This window comes from Pinus tabuliformis, chromosome 4_2 (assembly GCF_031772625.1).
Source record: "Pinus tabuliformis cultivar Carrire ecotype Pingquan chromosome 4_2, CPIR1, whole genome shotgun sequence".
Taxonomy (NCBI): Eukaryota; Viridiplantae; Streptophyta; class Pinopsida; order Pinales; family Pinaceae; genus Pinus; species Pinus tabuliformis.
This window is the reverse complement of record NC_142304.1, coordinates 562,118,282-562,134,425: the sequence shown is the minus strand read 5'-3', so window position 1 is coordinate 562,134,425 and position 16,144 is coordinate 562,118,282.

Here is a 16,144-nt window from a genome sequence, read left to right as displayed (position 1 = left end):
AACAAGGTGAAGTGAACCCCAAATACAGAGATTATGAAGTGGAAGAAAATGGAGTTCTTTTGTATAAAGGTAAGATTTATGTGCTAAATTCTTAGACAATGAAAATTTTTTTGTTGAGTGAGATGCATAGAATGCCTTATGTTGGGCACCCACGGTATCAAATAGACAATCTCAATAATCCAAAGGCAGTACTTTTGGCTAAGTATGAATGAAGAAGAGGTTAATTATGTAGAAGATGATTGGAATACCAAAACTTTAAAACTGAGAATAGTCACCCAACGGGGTTGCTACAAACAATAATCATTCCTGAGTGGAAATCGGAAATTGTTTCAAATAGCCAAATGACTATGGATAATGTAACCATAATGAATTCCAGGAATGTAGATTTCTTAATTTGACGCCATTAATAGTTCCAAAACACACCTTCAACCTCATCAACCTTTATATAACATGCCATATCCAACGTATATCATTTAGCATCTATGAATCAATGACATTGATTAAGCCATACCAATTTTTAATGCCATTGAAAGGTGTGATATTACCATATATTATTGCATCCATATAGTACAATATAACAAATCGTATAAATTATATCATATGAATGATGCACTATGTATTTAATAACATAATGTTTGAGTAATGTATCATATGATACCATGATATGCATTTAATAATATAAGTCATAAATTATAATGTAATGTTTTCAAATGCTAATCGAAGGTTTAGAACGTGTTCCATGATATTTTTACCGTGAAACCTAGTATATAGAACTTCTATTGTCATCCATGTGTGATCACAATCGACCTGTATGGTTATAACACAAAATGATGCCATAACAATATTTGTAAATACAAAGCACATGATTTGGTTACATTGCATTAACTAACATAATTCACATTCAATATAAGAGTTATCATGAGCTTCAAACCATATTCCAATCCTTGCACTATACCACATATCATCAAGGTTTTTCCCTAATCCCATTTAGCATTTCACATGAGAACAAAAAGATGCATGTGTAACAAAACATTGTAGTATGAGCCGTCAACTATAAATGCATTGTAAAATTTCTCAAAATTGAAACAATATGCATGATAAATAAAGTATCAATAATGCTCATGTGAAACATAGAATTATGAGCCATATAATGATATACTAAAATAAATCATCTACAATAATTTTAGTATTGGACCCCACATACTTTAGTATGAGCATAAAACATAGATACTAAATTTTGTAACCCTTTGCATACTTTTATGACAAGTGGGGTATATATGCGTCAACGTGGAGGTCATAGTTTCAAGTTTAGAGTTGGATTGAGCATAAGAACTAATACCTATGTCAAGATGATGGCTCTAAAACTATTTTTTATTCTATTTATTAAAACAAAAACCATAAAGTTGCAAGTTTTTGAAGCTTTAATAAATATGACAAAATGGATAAAGGAGAAAAAGTATAGAAATTTTTCTATTCATTATATGATACATATCCAATGGTACATTTTGGAAGACAAGGAGGGCCATACATCTAACTATTTTCATCCCCCTTTTCATGAAGAAGTCCAAGTTTGAACACTCTAGCTAGCTTTTAGTTTAAGAATCTTGGTTGGAAAATTTGATTTATTATCTATATATATATAATTTTTAGAAAGAATATATAAGTAAGTAGGTTTTGTTCCTTATCGATGGCTAAGGAATATTCCGAAGTATGTAAATTTAGGTTGTAATTATTTTATGTAGTATATGGAAAGTTTTTTTTTAAATGCATTTTTCCTATAACCACCTAGGGATGGCACTGTCCATGGGCCTTAACTATGAAACTCATTAGTTTGATTATGTTTAAATGCTATCAAAAAAATATGAGAAGTGGAATTTGTTTTGTTTATTATAAAAATTATGAATCTTTTTTTATTGGTTTAAAAGAAGAAGAAGAAAATCATTATCTTTGTCTTTTTTGGAGTCATGTTTATCTTAAAATATCTTCTTATAATAACTCTTTATATGCTTACAATTTCTATAGTAGTATTAATAATAGTTGTCTAATTTTAGAGTGACAAGAAGATAGGCACCAAATTGGTGTATGACACCCCTTGTTTGTGAGACAAAGGACCCTCCTTTGTGCAATAGTTTGACTACTAAAGTCTACATAGGTGTACATATTGTACCTGCTCTATATTTTAAGCTACATATTTTCACTGATGTACATCCTTTTTCTTTTCTTTTCATTAAATTTTTGTGGGAAAAGCACAACTCTACTAATAAATTTTCATTATTTTTTCAATTTATTTTATATTGAATAACTACACTTTTTTTACTACTAAAATCCAATCCAGTTTCCCGAAAAAAATGATATATATATTCAATTCATAATAGTAAAATCCATTCCACTTTCCCAAACAAAATTAAATACATCCAATTCATAATACTAAAATCCAGTCTAATTAGATAGGATGATATTAAAGAAAATGATTACTCGTACAAAATGAAATACATTCCTTTCATAAATTGGATAAATATGATATCAAAAAAAATTATTGTCATATAAAATGAAATACATCCATTTCATAATACAACTAAAATATATTTCAACAATTAATTTTACTTTTTAAATCAAATTTTACAGTATTCCTGAGATTTAAAATTGTGAAATATTAAAATCTAGTAGAATTGTTCAACAAGCTTTTCTTAATCTATTTTAAACTTTATTTGATGTGGGTCTACTAAAAAGTATGAAAAGTGGGTACTTATTAGATGTTGAATTTAATTTTACATTCAAGATGTGTCTACAATTTAATTTTGAGTAAACCTATAAGGTGATAAGCTGAAAATACAATTAAAAAAGTAGTTTCCTTCCTTTTTCTTTAAAAAATAATAAATCTTATTTTATTATTTTAAGTATTAATTTATTTCCCCCTCGGAAGGTGAGACTCTCACTCCTCCACATGAGAATCATGTAGCTCCCCCTTTCGTTAAGCCACCTAGATAGACATGCGACCTTGTACAATATTAGGTACAAGCGGTTAAATTATCACCTACAAAGAGCCATCTCATCCTTTGTGGTTATGTAAACCCCTTTGTAAATAATAATGGCCAATAATTATACCTTCACATTTTCCCATCATCACATGCTTAATCCCATTATCAATTGACTCTGTAGCTCGACTATCACCATGCCTAGTCCCTTTGCCACCTTCAGTTTGTGCCTAGATATGAACCATGCCATTCTTGTTTTCGATGTTCATGCACTCCCAAGATGGCCCTACTCTAGGATTTTGTTGGTTGTTGAGGCATTGATAGATAGATATTACCCTTCATTTGGTGCAAATCTCCCTAATTATAGTGGAATTCTCCTAGTTCATCTAGGTATCAAACCACCCGAGATATGGAATCGTTTGGTTTCGTCTAACCTTTAGATGCTCATGCCTAATTACAATATGCAAGCTCTCTTGAAAGCCCATGTCCTCCCTGTTTGCAATGCCCTGAGCTCTAGCCTTTCTAGAATTTACACTTTGCAGAAGCACCTCAATAATTCAATGAAATACTATGGTGGCTCAAATTCCTGATACTTGCTCAATTCCCTTCGAGTCAGGGATTCGAAGCAAGTATGGCCAACAAGGGTGATATACGGTCCTCGAGGCTCCTTCTTAGTGCACCAGTGGCTTCACCAATCATTGATGATTAGGGTGGAAATAAAAATAGGCCTCTTGGAAGCATGAACAAGCCATAATTCAATTCAATTGGCCTCACTTCCAGTCAGGCCTACACAAGGGAAGGAAACACTTCATGCGAAGGATGAAATTGGGAGTGAAGAATCTCATGGGGCACCCAATATATGGTTTTCTCTAATCACAGCGTTCTCATTTGCTTAAGCGATTCCAGGGTCATTTCATGTTGATAGAGCATATGGAGAAGAGTTAGTAATGGAAACTGGGTTTACATTCAAGAAATCACCATGCTACTCATCGAGCAAAGTTCGTGATTGAGCTCCACATCACAGGAACCAAATACTATATTCTTATAGGATTTTCAGAACATGTCTGAGACAAATTTACATTCTAGTTCCAAGTCTAGGCTTGTATGCTTGCTGGAAAACTCATTTTTGTTCAAGGCTAGGCTTGTATGCTTGCTGGAAAACTCATTTTTGTACTTGTAATTTTGTAACATTTTCTATTAATCAAATGAGAAGCAAACTCAAATGAAAAGAAAATGATGCAATATCAAGGTCTTATATATGTGTAATTGGTATGGTATTCCCTTAGGAAGAATAGTAACACTTAGTCAATGTTGATGCAATCTTTTTCTGAAATAATAAAAGATGAATCTTTGCACACAAAAAAAGTATTACTTTATTATTTTTCTTATAAGTCCCATTTTAAACCTCAAAATTCACCTAATGCCTAAAGTTATATCGCTTGGTCGCAAGGGTCCAATAGTCAACACCCAAGTGCTTATGATATCTCCTAATTTAATTAGTTTTAACACAACAAGATAGGTAGAAAACAATGAGTTGTGGTAGACAAGCTTTCGATCACAACCCTTGATCATAGGGTGCTTGGTCTTGGTGCCAAATTTTCTATCAAACCACTAGGGTAAATGAAGTGCATATAATAGATTCAAGCAATGAGTGGGGTGCGGTAGGATAGGAAGTGTAGGTTTCCATGTTGAGCATTGGTGGAAAATAGATGGAAAACATGTAGCATGGTAACATACAGATCAAACCCTCAAGCTCTTGAGGGAAGTTGCACAAATATTATTTTTCTAATGAAAGATATTTGAATTTTGATACATGTGTTAGAGATAGGTGGCAGGCCAACGATGTGGTAGCATAAGGTGATTTCCTAACCTCTATGATTGTGACATGTGCCATGCATATTTCACCTTTCTAGGTGGCCAAGTGGCCATTTTCTAGGTGGCATGTGGTAACAATGTTGAATGACATGTGGAAGAGAGTTGACACAGTAGCTGACGTGACAAAGCCTTAGGATCTGTGCAAAGGAATGGTTTTTGTAGGATTCCACAGTGTTACAGAAATTATCCAATGAGCGATGTTCAACATTAGAGCTTGGGAAATAGCTAAGTGGGCTCATCTGGTCTAAATGGTGCCACATCACATGGAGGGGAACATACAACAAATACTAACCCACCCCCCCATCCACACTTTCTTTAAAGCACTAACCAGTGGGGGGGGCTCAAAGTGGCTTCATTGTGATTGGATTTTAGCTAGAAGATGATATTACCAAGGAAATCAAGAAGGAAACCAAATCTAGATAGTTTGCAAGTGGAATTGAGAAATATCAAGCCACCCACCTTTAATGGTGAGAATAAGAAGGGATAATAGGCTAAAGCATGACTATTGGAAAAGAGAAAGTACCTTATGTCACATGATTATTCCTCTAATTTAGAGGTAAGGATTCCCATATATCATTGTGGGAGTAGCACAAGTAAAAAAACTAGATGAAAAGAGGATTTCATGGAAGAAATTCAAAGATTATTCCCAAAGAAAGTACTTGTCTAAACATTAATATGAGAGAAAAATGCAGGAGTTCTATGAACTCAAATTGTGGAATATGAAAATGGGGGAATATGGTTGAAATTTCACTCAATTAATGAAGTAAGTAGATTTTATCAGAGTTGAAAAGTTGAACATACAAAGATATGTGAGTGGATTATGACCATTGTATGGAAACATGATTCAATTTGATGAACCTAAGACCTTGGATGAAGTTATGATGAAGGAAAAGTACCTCTATGAGCAGGTAAAAAATAAGACAAATTTTATAGGATCCTAGGATGACAAGAAAAGAAGCAAGGTGCAACAAAGAAAGAAGGGGTTCAAACCTGAAATCTCTAAGAAAAATTCTTAGGAAAATCAACAAACTCAACCAGCTGATAGTGAAACAAAGAGGGTTGATTTCTTGAATCAAAGACCAAAATTTCAACCCATTATTTGTTGAGGTTGTGGAGGAGAGCATCGATACAAATATTTCCCACATAAATAAGAACAAATTAAGATTGTACATTAGATCCAAAGAGTTGATACAATGGAGGACGTGGGAAAAAGCATGTCTAGGATCTATGCAACATTGGACAATAGACAAGCCGTGTACTTGGAACACATGGTTGAAGTGTAAGGTAAGTTAAATAATCATACCATTTCTATTTTAACTGATCCCGGAGCTAGACGTAGTTATCTTGATCCTAAACTAGCTGAAAGATTTAAATTGAAGAAAAATGAGCATAATAGGAGTTGGTTAGTTCAGTTAGCTACAAGAGATAAAAGAAGAACAACTGAACTCAGGAAATAATGTCCCATCAATATGAATGGCTAGAAAAAATGTAGATTTAAACAAAATACCTCTAGGGTCATACGATTTCCTAATTTAGAAAATAATTATGCATTACTGGGTTGTTACAAAAAATGTTCACTTGCTTGAATGAAGAAGGGAAAAAAAGGCAAGTGGAGGGGATACCAAGGCTAATTTGTGTCAAGGAGATATCAACTATCCAACTATTTTTTTTAATCAAAAGGGTGTCCAATTTATGCAACCAACATGGAGGAGATAATTAAGGACCAAGCACCAAGTCTGGTGAATCCCCTAGTATTTGAGGAGTTTGATGATGTGTTTTTGAAAAATTCTAGGGCTAACCCCCCAAAAGAGACATTTACTTCTCTATAGACATGGTACCTGGAGCTGAACTAGTGTCCAAAACACCATGCATGATGAGAACACCACAACTAAAGGAGTTACAAATGAAACTATAAGAGATCCTAAGGAAAGGGTACAAAGAAGGATGTTGCAATGAGACTATGCATTGGCTTTCGTCAATTGAACAAGGTCAAAATGAAGAATACGTACCCAATAGATGATTTGTTTGACTAGATCAGGGGAGATAAGATATTTTCTAAAATTGATCAATTATCATGATATCATTAGGTAAGGATTAAGGAAGAGGACATTGATAAAAAAATATTTTGGTCTTGATATGGCCATTATGAATTCATAGTGGTTCCATTTGAGTTATCTAATACACTAGGTGTTTTTATGTGCCTCATGAATGGTATATTCGAGAATTATTTGGATAAGTTTGTTAATTTTTTTAGATGATATCCTCATATATTCTAAATATAAGTAAGAGCATGAACATCATCTAACGAAAGTGTTACATCTACTTAGATAGCACTAGCTATATGCCAAGATGTGTAAGTACTCATTTTACCAGAAAAAGGTTTGTTCTTTAGGTCATATTATTTAAGAAGAGGGGATAGTAGTAGACTTAGAAAATGTTAAAGCAATTGAAGAGTGCCCAAAAACCAAAAATGTGACAAAGGTAAGGTCATTCATGGGTTTAGTAGGTTTTTTTGCTGTTGAAGGAAATGAGTATTGATTTGTCTTAATAAAATTATGGGTTCTGAGCAAGTTCCCTTATAGATTCCTCAATGTCCATAGAGATAATGCATTCAAAGATACCAAAAATAAGAATTTTATCTCTATGGCTAAAAACTACATAATTAACTGACCAAGGGGTTCGAAATACTCTATCTTCCCATAATACTGAGTCATCAACCTATCCATATACCGATATATCCATAACCTATTTCTCTTCTTCCTTGCTAGCTTCTCGCTAAGGCCAACTGCTACTTCACAGAATAAGTTCCCACTACCATCCCATCTGTTAGGTCCCTATAATACTAGTGTATCCCCATTATTGTTGTTTTTAGTGTAGTCCCCTATTGTTATTTGCATTCCCATGTATTCCATATATTGTTATTATTGTGCCCTTACATTATTATTTCTATGTAAGATCTAATTATATTGTCACCCTTTGGAATCCTATATATACCAAGGAGATATTATCATTTGTATCATCCAATAATTGTTCATTTATGTGATTTAAAGGAAGTTTCCCCCTCAAAAAGCCTATTTCTCAAGTCGTTTATCTATCTTTTCTTCTATTTTATGAGCTTGTTGCATAACATTTGGTATCAGAGTTTTGGATTCTGCGGTTTTGCTTCTTCAAATAGGCCTTCTTTGAATTTTCACTATAAATTTTTTTATATGAGGCTTCTAAAGAGAAAATTATGACCACGTAGATATAAAATATTATAGAACGTCATGTACACATTTTAGGTCTTTCTTCGCTATATTTTTCAGAGATATGATCCATGGAAGTTAGGGTTTTGATAGGTTTCAGAATTCAGTCTCAAACATGTGACCAAGGGAAAACCTTGATAAATTTTTCTTTGAGCATCGGATTTGAATTTTGTAAAAAGAGATGGAAAGGGAACAGACTATAGTTTTTTTTGTATTATTTGTAGAGACGTCGGTAGAAATAATGACATGTGCCTTTCGTACATGTTCTCTCTATTGAACTAGTCTATAATCAGGTCATCGTGGGAGATTGGGAATAGCTATTTATTGAAGAATCCAATCTTAGTATGACTTATGGGATTGGAAAGAAGACTCAGAGGGATAATGCAAAAAAAAAATTAGTCCTTGAAGATCCGAAATTACAGAGCTAGAACAGATTGAATATTGAGCTCCTATGAAGAAAGAAAAAGTTTGTATTTGTTTAAAATTTGCATAAGTTTTGTTTGAAAAATCAGTTTGAATTGATTCAAAGGGCATAGTGAAGCATATATATAATTGCTTGATTCCAAAATGACTCAAAGAAAGAAAATGGAAACACTTAGTAAGCAACCAGAAATCTCTACTATGACACATGGAAAAGAGGAAATAATGCAACATGATATATCAAAATTACGAGACTAAGTGCAACAAATTTTACTCTCGTAGAGCGTAACCAAAAATGAAATGGAAGTAAGATGGATGGTTTGAAGAATGTTTTAAAATCAAACATGGAAGGTTTGAAGGATGGGTAAAAAGAAGACACGGAAGGTTTGAAGGATGGTTAAAAGCGGACATGGAAGCTAAGATGGAAGGTTTGAAGGAAGGTTTGATAAAGTTGCTACAAGAAATGCTTCCTAATGGTGAAAAGGTATATGATGAAACTAATGATGAGAACAAAAGGAATGTTAATCATGATTTCAAAAACTCTAACTTTAGATTGAAGACCCAACATATTCCAAAGATCGATATGAGGAAGTTTGATGACAAGGATCCATTAACATGGATACTATAGATGGAACACAATTTTCATCTCCATAATGTGCAACACACATAAAAGGTACACATTGCATCTTTATATTTATAACCCAAACAATTTGTATGGTATTAATGGATTTGTCCTCATAAACCACTTGTCACTTCTCATAAATCTCAAATAAAAGGGTTTAATTATGGAGCAAATTAAGGACTTCCAAAAATTAAATATCAGTGTTATCACCTAAAAAATGACCACCTAGCCATTTCTAACTAGGTGGATCAAAATACGCCATGTAGAATTAATTTTACCATAGTAAAATCACTTTCACCATAGGAAATGATTTAATAAAGCAATTTTATTAAATTATTCTGATTAAAATTAAAAAACCCCATGAGAATAATTGAATAAATCATTATTTATTTAATTTTCTCGAGGAATAATTATTAAATCTTTATTTGATAATTATTCCTTGTCACATTTGACTAAATCACCTTGGAATAATTTAATAAATCATTATTTATTTGTTATTCCTTAATTTTATTTTTGGAATAATTGTTAAATAACTATTTATTAATTATTTCAAATTCACACTTTTCTTAATCCTCACAAAGTGATTAATATATCATTTTATTTGTTAATTACTTAAACCATTTTCTAAATAAAGATATTTGACCATTTTCAAAATCTTGTCCCTCTCCAAAAAATATAATAAAGTATTCCTAATGGTTAGATTTTGATTTGTTCAATAATACTTTATTATTTTCCATTTCCTAATTTAACTCAATTCCTTGTTATAAATAAGAGGGGTTTCCATTCATTCTTTGCCATGATCATTATCATCATCACCACTATCCTCTTCTCATATTTGAACTCCCACTTGAGTTCCAACTTTCTTTGGGTTGTTTTTGCATATTGAGAGAGAGAAACTGATCGCTGAAGCATAAGGACATTAAAAGTACCTATTGTAGTGGCTACAACCACCCTTCAAAATTTTTCCTTAACCCGTTTTGGAGCCTCCCTACCAACCTTACACAACACTTGTCTTGCTTTGTCAAGTACACAAGCTTCAATGTTTTTCATGCATAAAGGCAACCTTTCGAGCACAGTTTGATCCATTCCCATCACAGGCTATTCACCCGAACTTGGTCCAGTTGCAGACTGAGCAACTTCCCCTAGAAATTTGTGAATTTCTAGAGGGAAACCATCCTTCCCTCCAGAAATTGTGCAATCTTTGCTGGGAGTGTTGACTGACAAGATTGCGCAATCCTACCAGGCAACACTCCCAGTAGGATTTGCGCAAATTTCCCTAGCAGGGCTGCTCAGCCTAAGATTTATGCATATCTAGGCAGAAGTCAGCTGCTGTCCCCAGAAATTGCGTAAACCTCCTAGGAAGCTAGCATAGATCCTAGCCAGGAAAGAGTATTTTTCTCAAGTAGTTGCACAGCTACATGCATGAGCAGTCCGGTTGACCAGTTCCACCCGGGACCAAGGAAACTTGAGTTGCATGCATGCATGATTGGTTCTGCCTGGAATACCAATAGGAAACATGAAAAAGGAATCCCTTGATTTAGGGAGCTATTTTTAGTAGTTGGGGGTTACATGCAAAGTTGTTTTAGAAGTTTCCCTCCAAGTGTCACTTTTTCCTAGATTTGTGGCATGTGCATCATGAGCCCAAACTTATTTATTCGACTCATTAGAGCTCATTCTTTCACATCAATATTGGATCTTTGACATCCACAGCACATCGAGGACTCTTCGACAAATCCGGCTCAACTATCCACGGGTAAGTGGACTCAACTTGTCCTTTTCAAAAAAAAATTCATTTTTTGTGTATTCGCTTGTATGAGTGTTGTTTTCTTGATTTATTTGAATGCTTTCTGTCACTTTCATGTATACTATCCTGTCCTAGATCTGTTTCATTTTTTGTTGCTATCTCACTATCGTCGCATGTATGAAACTATTTTGCACGAACATTCAGCCAAACGGCGAACTGCTTCACCCACATGCATGTTGATCTGTTTGCTGAATATTTCATTCATGTTTTGCATGCACTATCAATCACTTCTGCTATGACTTAGTGTCACTATGCATTCAATGTCTTATTTTCTTTCAGTTTCCTGTCGGCTAGTGGGGCCAACCTTGGCCCAAACTTTGCCTCACCGAGACTTCTTTGCGCAATATGGGGAATGAAGGCTCTACCTTCCTCTCTCCAGAAATGCACATTTTTTTCCCAACACTGGCCTCTAGGATTATTTTTTGCTTTCCTGGAGGACAGTTACTGCTAGCCCAAGAAATTGCACAAATCAGTCCCTAGGCCTATAGTCCTTTCAGCTAGAATTGCGCATTTTGCAATCCCAGCAGCCAACAGCCAGCCTCAATTGTGCATTGCGCAGATCCAGTAGCTAGTCCTACCTCCCAGATAGCCCAGATTGCCTTTTACACATTCTGGAATCTAGTCACCTAGCCTCACAGAAGAAATTGCACAATCTTGCTCATCAGCTTCCCAGGTATGTGCTGTGTCATTCCCCAAAATTTTCTTTGTTTTCGTTCATAGATTTCTTTCCATGCATGTTGCTTGTCTCTAGATCTTTCAGGTGTTCATCTATCTCAATGGATTCCAAGAGAGAAAGATCTCAGGACAATGATGGAAATGCAGCTGGAGCAGCAACTGAGCAAGTGTCCTCTAGTCTACCGATCTATGAAGATACAAAGTTGTATCTAGACAAGGACATCAAACTGAAGTGGAAAGAAGTCAATGAAACATTTGCAGACACTTTTTGGGAACACCTCAAAGACCTTTAGGTGTATGTGAACATTCATAATTATGGATTGTACCAGATTGCATGCAGATATCCCATGTTCCCATGCGCAAACATGATACACTGGATCGTCTCTCACACTAATCCCTAGATGATGACCTTGAGCAGTGTCAATGGGATGAAGCTTGCATCCTTATGGGAACAAGATTATGATGAGATGTATTTGATGTCAAAGCCCATGACTATCATGGAGACACCATTCAACTTACCCAATAATAGTGCTAACTCTAGAGATATTATGAAGGATTGGGTAAAGGAGCCAGCTCATTTTAGGATGACACCCAACCAGGTCTATAAAACTAAGTTACTGAGGAAGGTGTACAAATAATTGATCATATTTTCTTGTCAACTATATGGCCAAGCAAGCATGGAAACCTTCCCACAAAGTTGGGTGGTTGCATTGGACCAAGTGGCTAGACAAGGAAAACCATGTAACTCGTCCGGAATACTGGCTCATCAGCTAAAGGAGCAAGTCATGAAGGCTCGACAGTCACCTAGAGGTATGCATGAAAATATTTACATGTCCCCCTACATCCTAGATGTAGTCTATTCCCGACACAAGTTCCCAGGCTTGGAGTGGGCATGGTCACCGGCGAAGACTGTTGTGACCACATATTTAAAGTTGTTGTCCGAATGCAGCTTCAAAGGAGTAATCACATGACTATTTGATAATTTTGTTATCCCTTTGTACAATATGATATTCAAACAAGATCTACCCTCCATGTCAAAGGAAGTGATGGAGGCATTGATAGGTATTGCAGATTGGTATACCTCACTGTCTGACACTTTCATTCGAATGTTCAGTGCAGAGAAGCCTCCACATGTTCTGCCAAAGTTTTCCTTGGACGTACTTGTCATGCAGGAAGTAGCCTATCACATCTTGGCAGGATTGATAGCTAGACTGTAGTGGAAGAAGAAGGCACCTTGACCCACTCTTCTGTTGCGGATTGGGTTATATGAGATCTAGAGTATCAAGCAAGCGGATGTGAAAGTAGAATTGATGAAGAAATACCCGTTCGACCATTGAAGCTACAATCTGTATGACCCACATTGTATTGTGAAGGATCATTGCACGAGAGTTCCATTCAACTAGATCTATGGCATTTCATTGGGTTGAGGAGGACCCATGGAAATATTGCTACAGTTTCTCCAGACCCAATGAACTGGTCGGATTCATTGTAGAGTGGTTAGCAAAGCAGCGTGAAGCAGTATCACAGAGAGCACCAACAGTAGCAGTAGTACCATTAGTGGCAGTAAATCCAAGCATACCAATGCGTGACAAAGGGAAGAGGAAGAATGTCGATCGCATGGAGGAGGAGAAAAGCTGCAAGTTTTGAGCATATCCACTTGTATAGAAAGCAACTATGGCTATAGAGGCAAAGAGGAAGTAGTGCAACAAGTGAATCATGTAAAGGCAGAAGGATAAGAAGAGAATGGAAGAAGCAGAGAAGGAGTTGCATGAGCTGAGAGAGCAACTTCAAAAGGAACAAGAGCTATGCAAAAAGGAGAGGGAAGCACAACATCAATAGATATAGTAGGGGGTTTCTCACGTGCAAATAGATGAAGCAACACTCGTACAAGTAGTTGATTCATTTAAACAACTGGCATCAGGTGAACAGGGTGAACCATCACAGGTGCAAGACTTTGCTCATGAGATAGAACATGCACTTCAATAGTTGGATGCAGGCATGGAGAAACAGGAGTTGGAATAGGACACCAACCTCATGCCTCACCATAAAGAGGTCAACTCACCCACTTTAATGCATCTAGAAGAAGTGCAAGTATCGGATGACCAAGGAGGCACTGAGGTCCTTGGTGATCATACAAAAGAAGAGATGCACAACATCTCATTTGATGAATCCCAATATAGAGTTGTGTAGTCTCGTAGAGTGTCAACTTCGAAGGATCAAAAATCTCCTATGCAAGTTCAAGAACGAGTGATCGTTTGATGTGTGCAAGCATCCAACTGCTTTGGCCGATACAACCAGAGTGTATGCCGAACCCACTAGATCAAGTGTGCATTTTATTATAGCTGAGAATGAGTGAATGGCGAAGGAACTATAGGTGGCCAGGAAAGGAGGAGACTTGGTGACAATGTCCACCCGAGCTGAATTGAAGAAGGAAATACTAGATGAAGTATTGTCCCTTGACACAATTATGTGAGCATTGTGCTCCATGTTTGGTACCATGCATAAGGCGGTCGTCCATCTCAATGGATGGCAACAATGATGCACTAGGAGAGAACACATCTCGACGAACATACATTCTGTTGTCAATGGCATGCAAACATGGACAATGAAGTACAAGGGAGTCCCACATCACTTGCCAAAGATGATGAGGCCAAATGTGGTCAAGCTGAAAGCGCGTATATGGAGTTAGATCCAGAACTATGAAGACCTCGCGTAACTCATCACTAGTATACAGGCTTCCCATGCACTAGTATTTAAGATCATGGATGTTTTTGTGTGCACACATGCAATCCCATCACTTGCGACTCTCACCTAGGTGAAGACCAAGAAGCAGGTCTGACTAGAATTTGACTCGTACTTCAATGAGTTGATGCGTATCGCCACTAGCCTAGACTTGCCTATCAGTGTAGATATCATGCACAAGTATGTTATTGGCCTAGCCACATTGAAGAAAATGATGCGCATGCTTTTAGAAGAGTTGGACAGAGGAGCCCGCCCGAGCATTGTACCCAGATGCTATGGAGACAAAGGTCAGGTTTCAGACGGATGTCACAGTGGAACACACAGACACTATCAGAGACTACAAAGATTGGCATCAATATGTTACTATTGATCAGCATGAGGATGTTGAGCAGTTGGACTTCTATAGTTTTCTAAGTTAGAGTGATGTCTAGTTTGACTTGCTCAAGCCATTGTGTTCACATGTGTACATGTGCATTGTAATGTTGAGTCATGTCAATTGTAAGTCAAGTATCAATACTGAATGTAACAGTCATAGAGTAGGTGAAGAGTCATGAGGGTAGTTGAACAATCACAAAGGGGAATGTGAAGGGCCACCCCACCTTTTCTATAAATAGTCCCTCATAACTCATTCTGTAGGCTTTTGATCAGCCAAGATTTTGATAAAAATATCTTGGAAAGAGCTTGGATAGTATTGTAACATGCCTTGGCTTCTCCACTGCACGGAGCTAGTTCATCTCCTTGGAGGAGCAGGCAGATGTGGCTCTAATGTTCCACTGTTGGGGCTACCAGGTTTACATGGATGTATTGTATGATTGGGACTTACACTTCTTTATATATTAAGATCCAACACATTTTCATGCATATGTTGTTATTGTAGTTGGACTGTTCTAGTTTCTTAGCAATGTATGTTGTTTAAGTTATGTAGTTGTGTATGAACTGATTCATGCAATTATATGAATCTTGTTGCAGATTTGTTGTTGGTTTAACCATCACTTTGGATTGCTGACTAATCTATTTTCCATCTTGTGATGCATATTCACTCATGTGTTCCCTTCTTAGCTGAGTACTGCTATAGGTTTCCAAGGGGCACACTCATCTCACCCCCCATGTGGTAGAACCTATCATTAACATTCCTTAACTCACTGCAGCAGTCATACACTTGCTACTGACAGAGTTATCTTACTTTCCGCTGTGTGACATCGCGATCAAGGCATTACCTTATGACCCACTGGTTGGACTCCTACACCAAATGGTCTGAGATCTAATTGGTACTTCTTACAGGGGAGATACCCTTGACATGTTTGCAGGTCTAGCACCGTCAACAAGACCCATCCCATGAAGGGGGGTTTGAAGACCCATGTTGTATATCTCCTTCACAAGGTGTTTTTAATAAAAATAATATTCATTCAAAGCTTTTATTGGGTTATTTCACTGGTTATTTCTCATTGTTCTATTTTTTGGATTGCATATGATCTTTTTGTTGTAGGGTTTTCTTATTTTGTCATCGCAGATATGAAGCGTGAACAACCATATCTTGTTAGGGTTACTTGTCACCAGTGATTTAAGTGAAGAATTTTTGGTACACACACTAAGAATTTTCATATTAACAATCACATTAAATGATATTCTAGAGGAGCATGGTATTGATGTCTTTATAGGGACTTTAAAGGATAACATCTAATATGAGGTTCGCCTTTGGGAACCTAATTTGTTGGAAAAGGCATTCAGGGTGGCAAGAAAAGTTGAAAGCAAAATTATGGAAACAAGGAAGTATACCACTCACAAC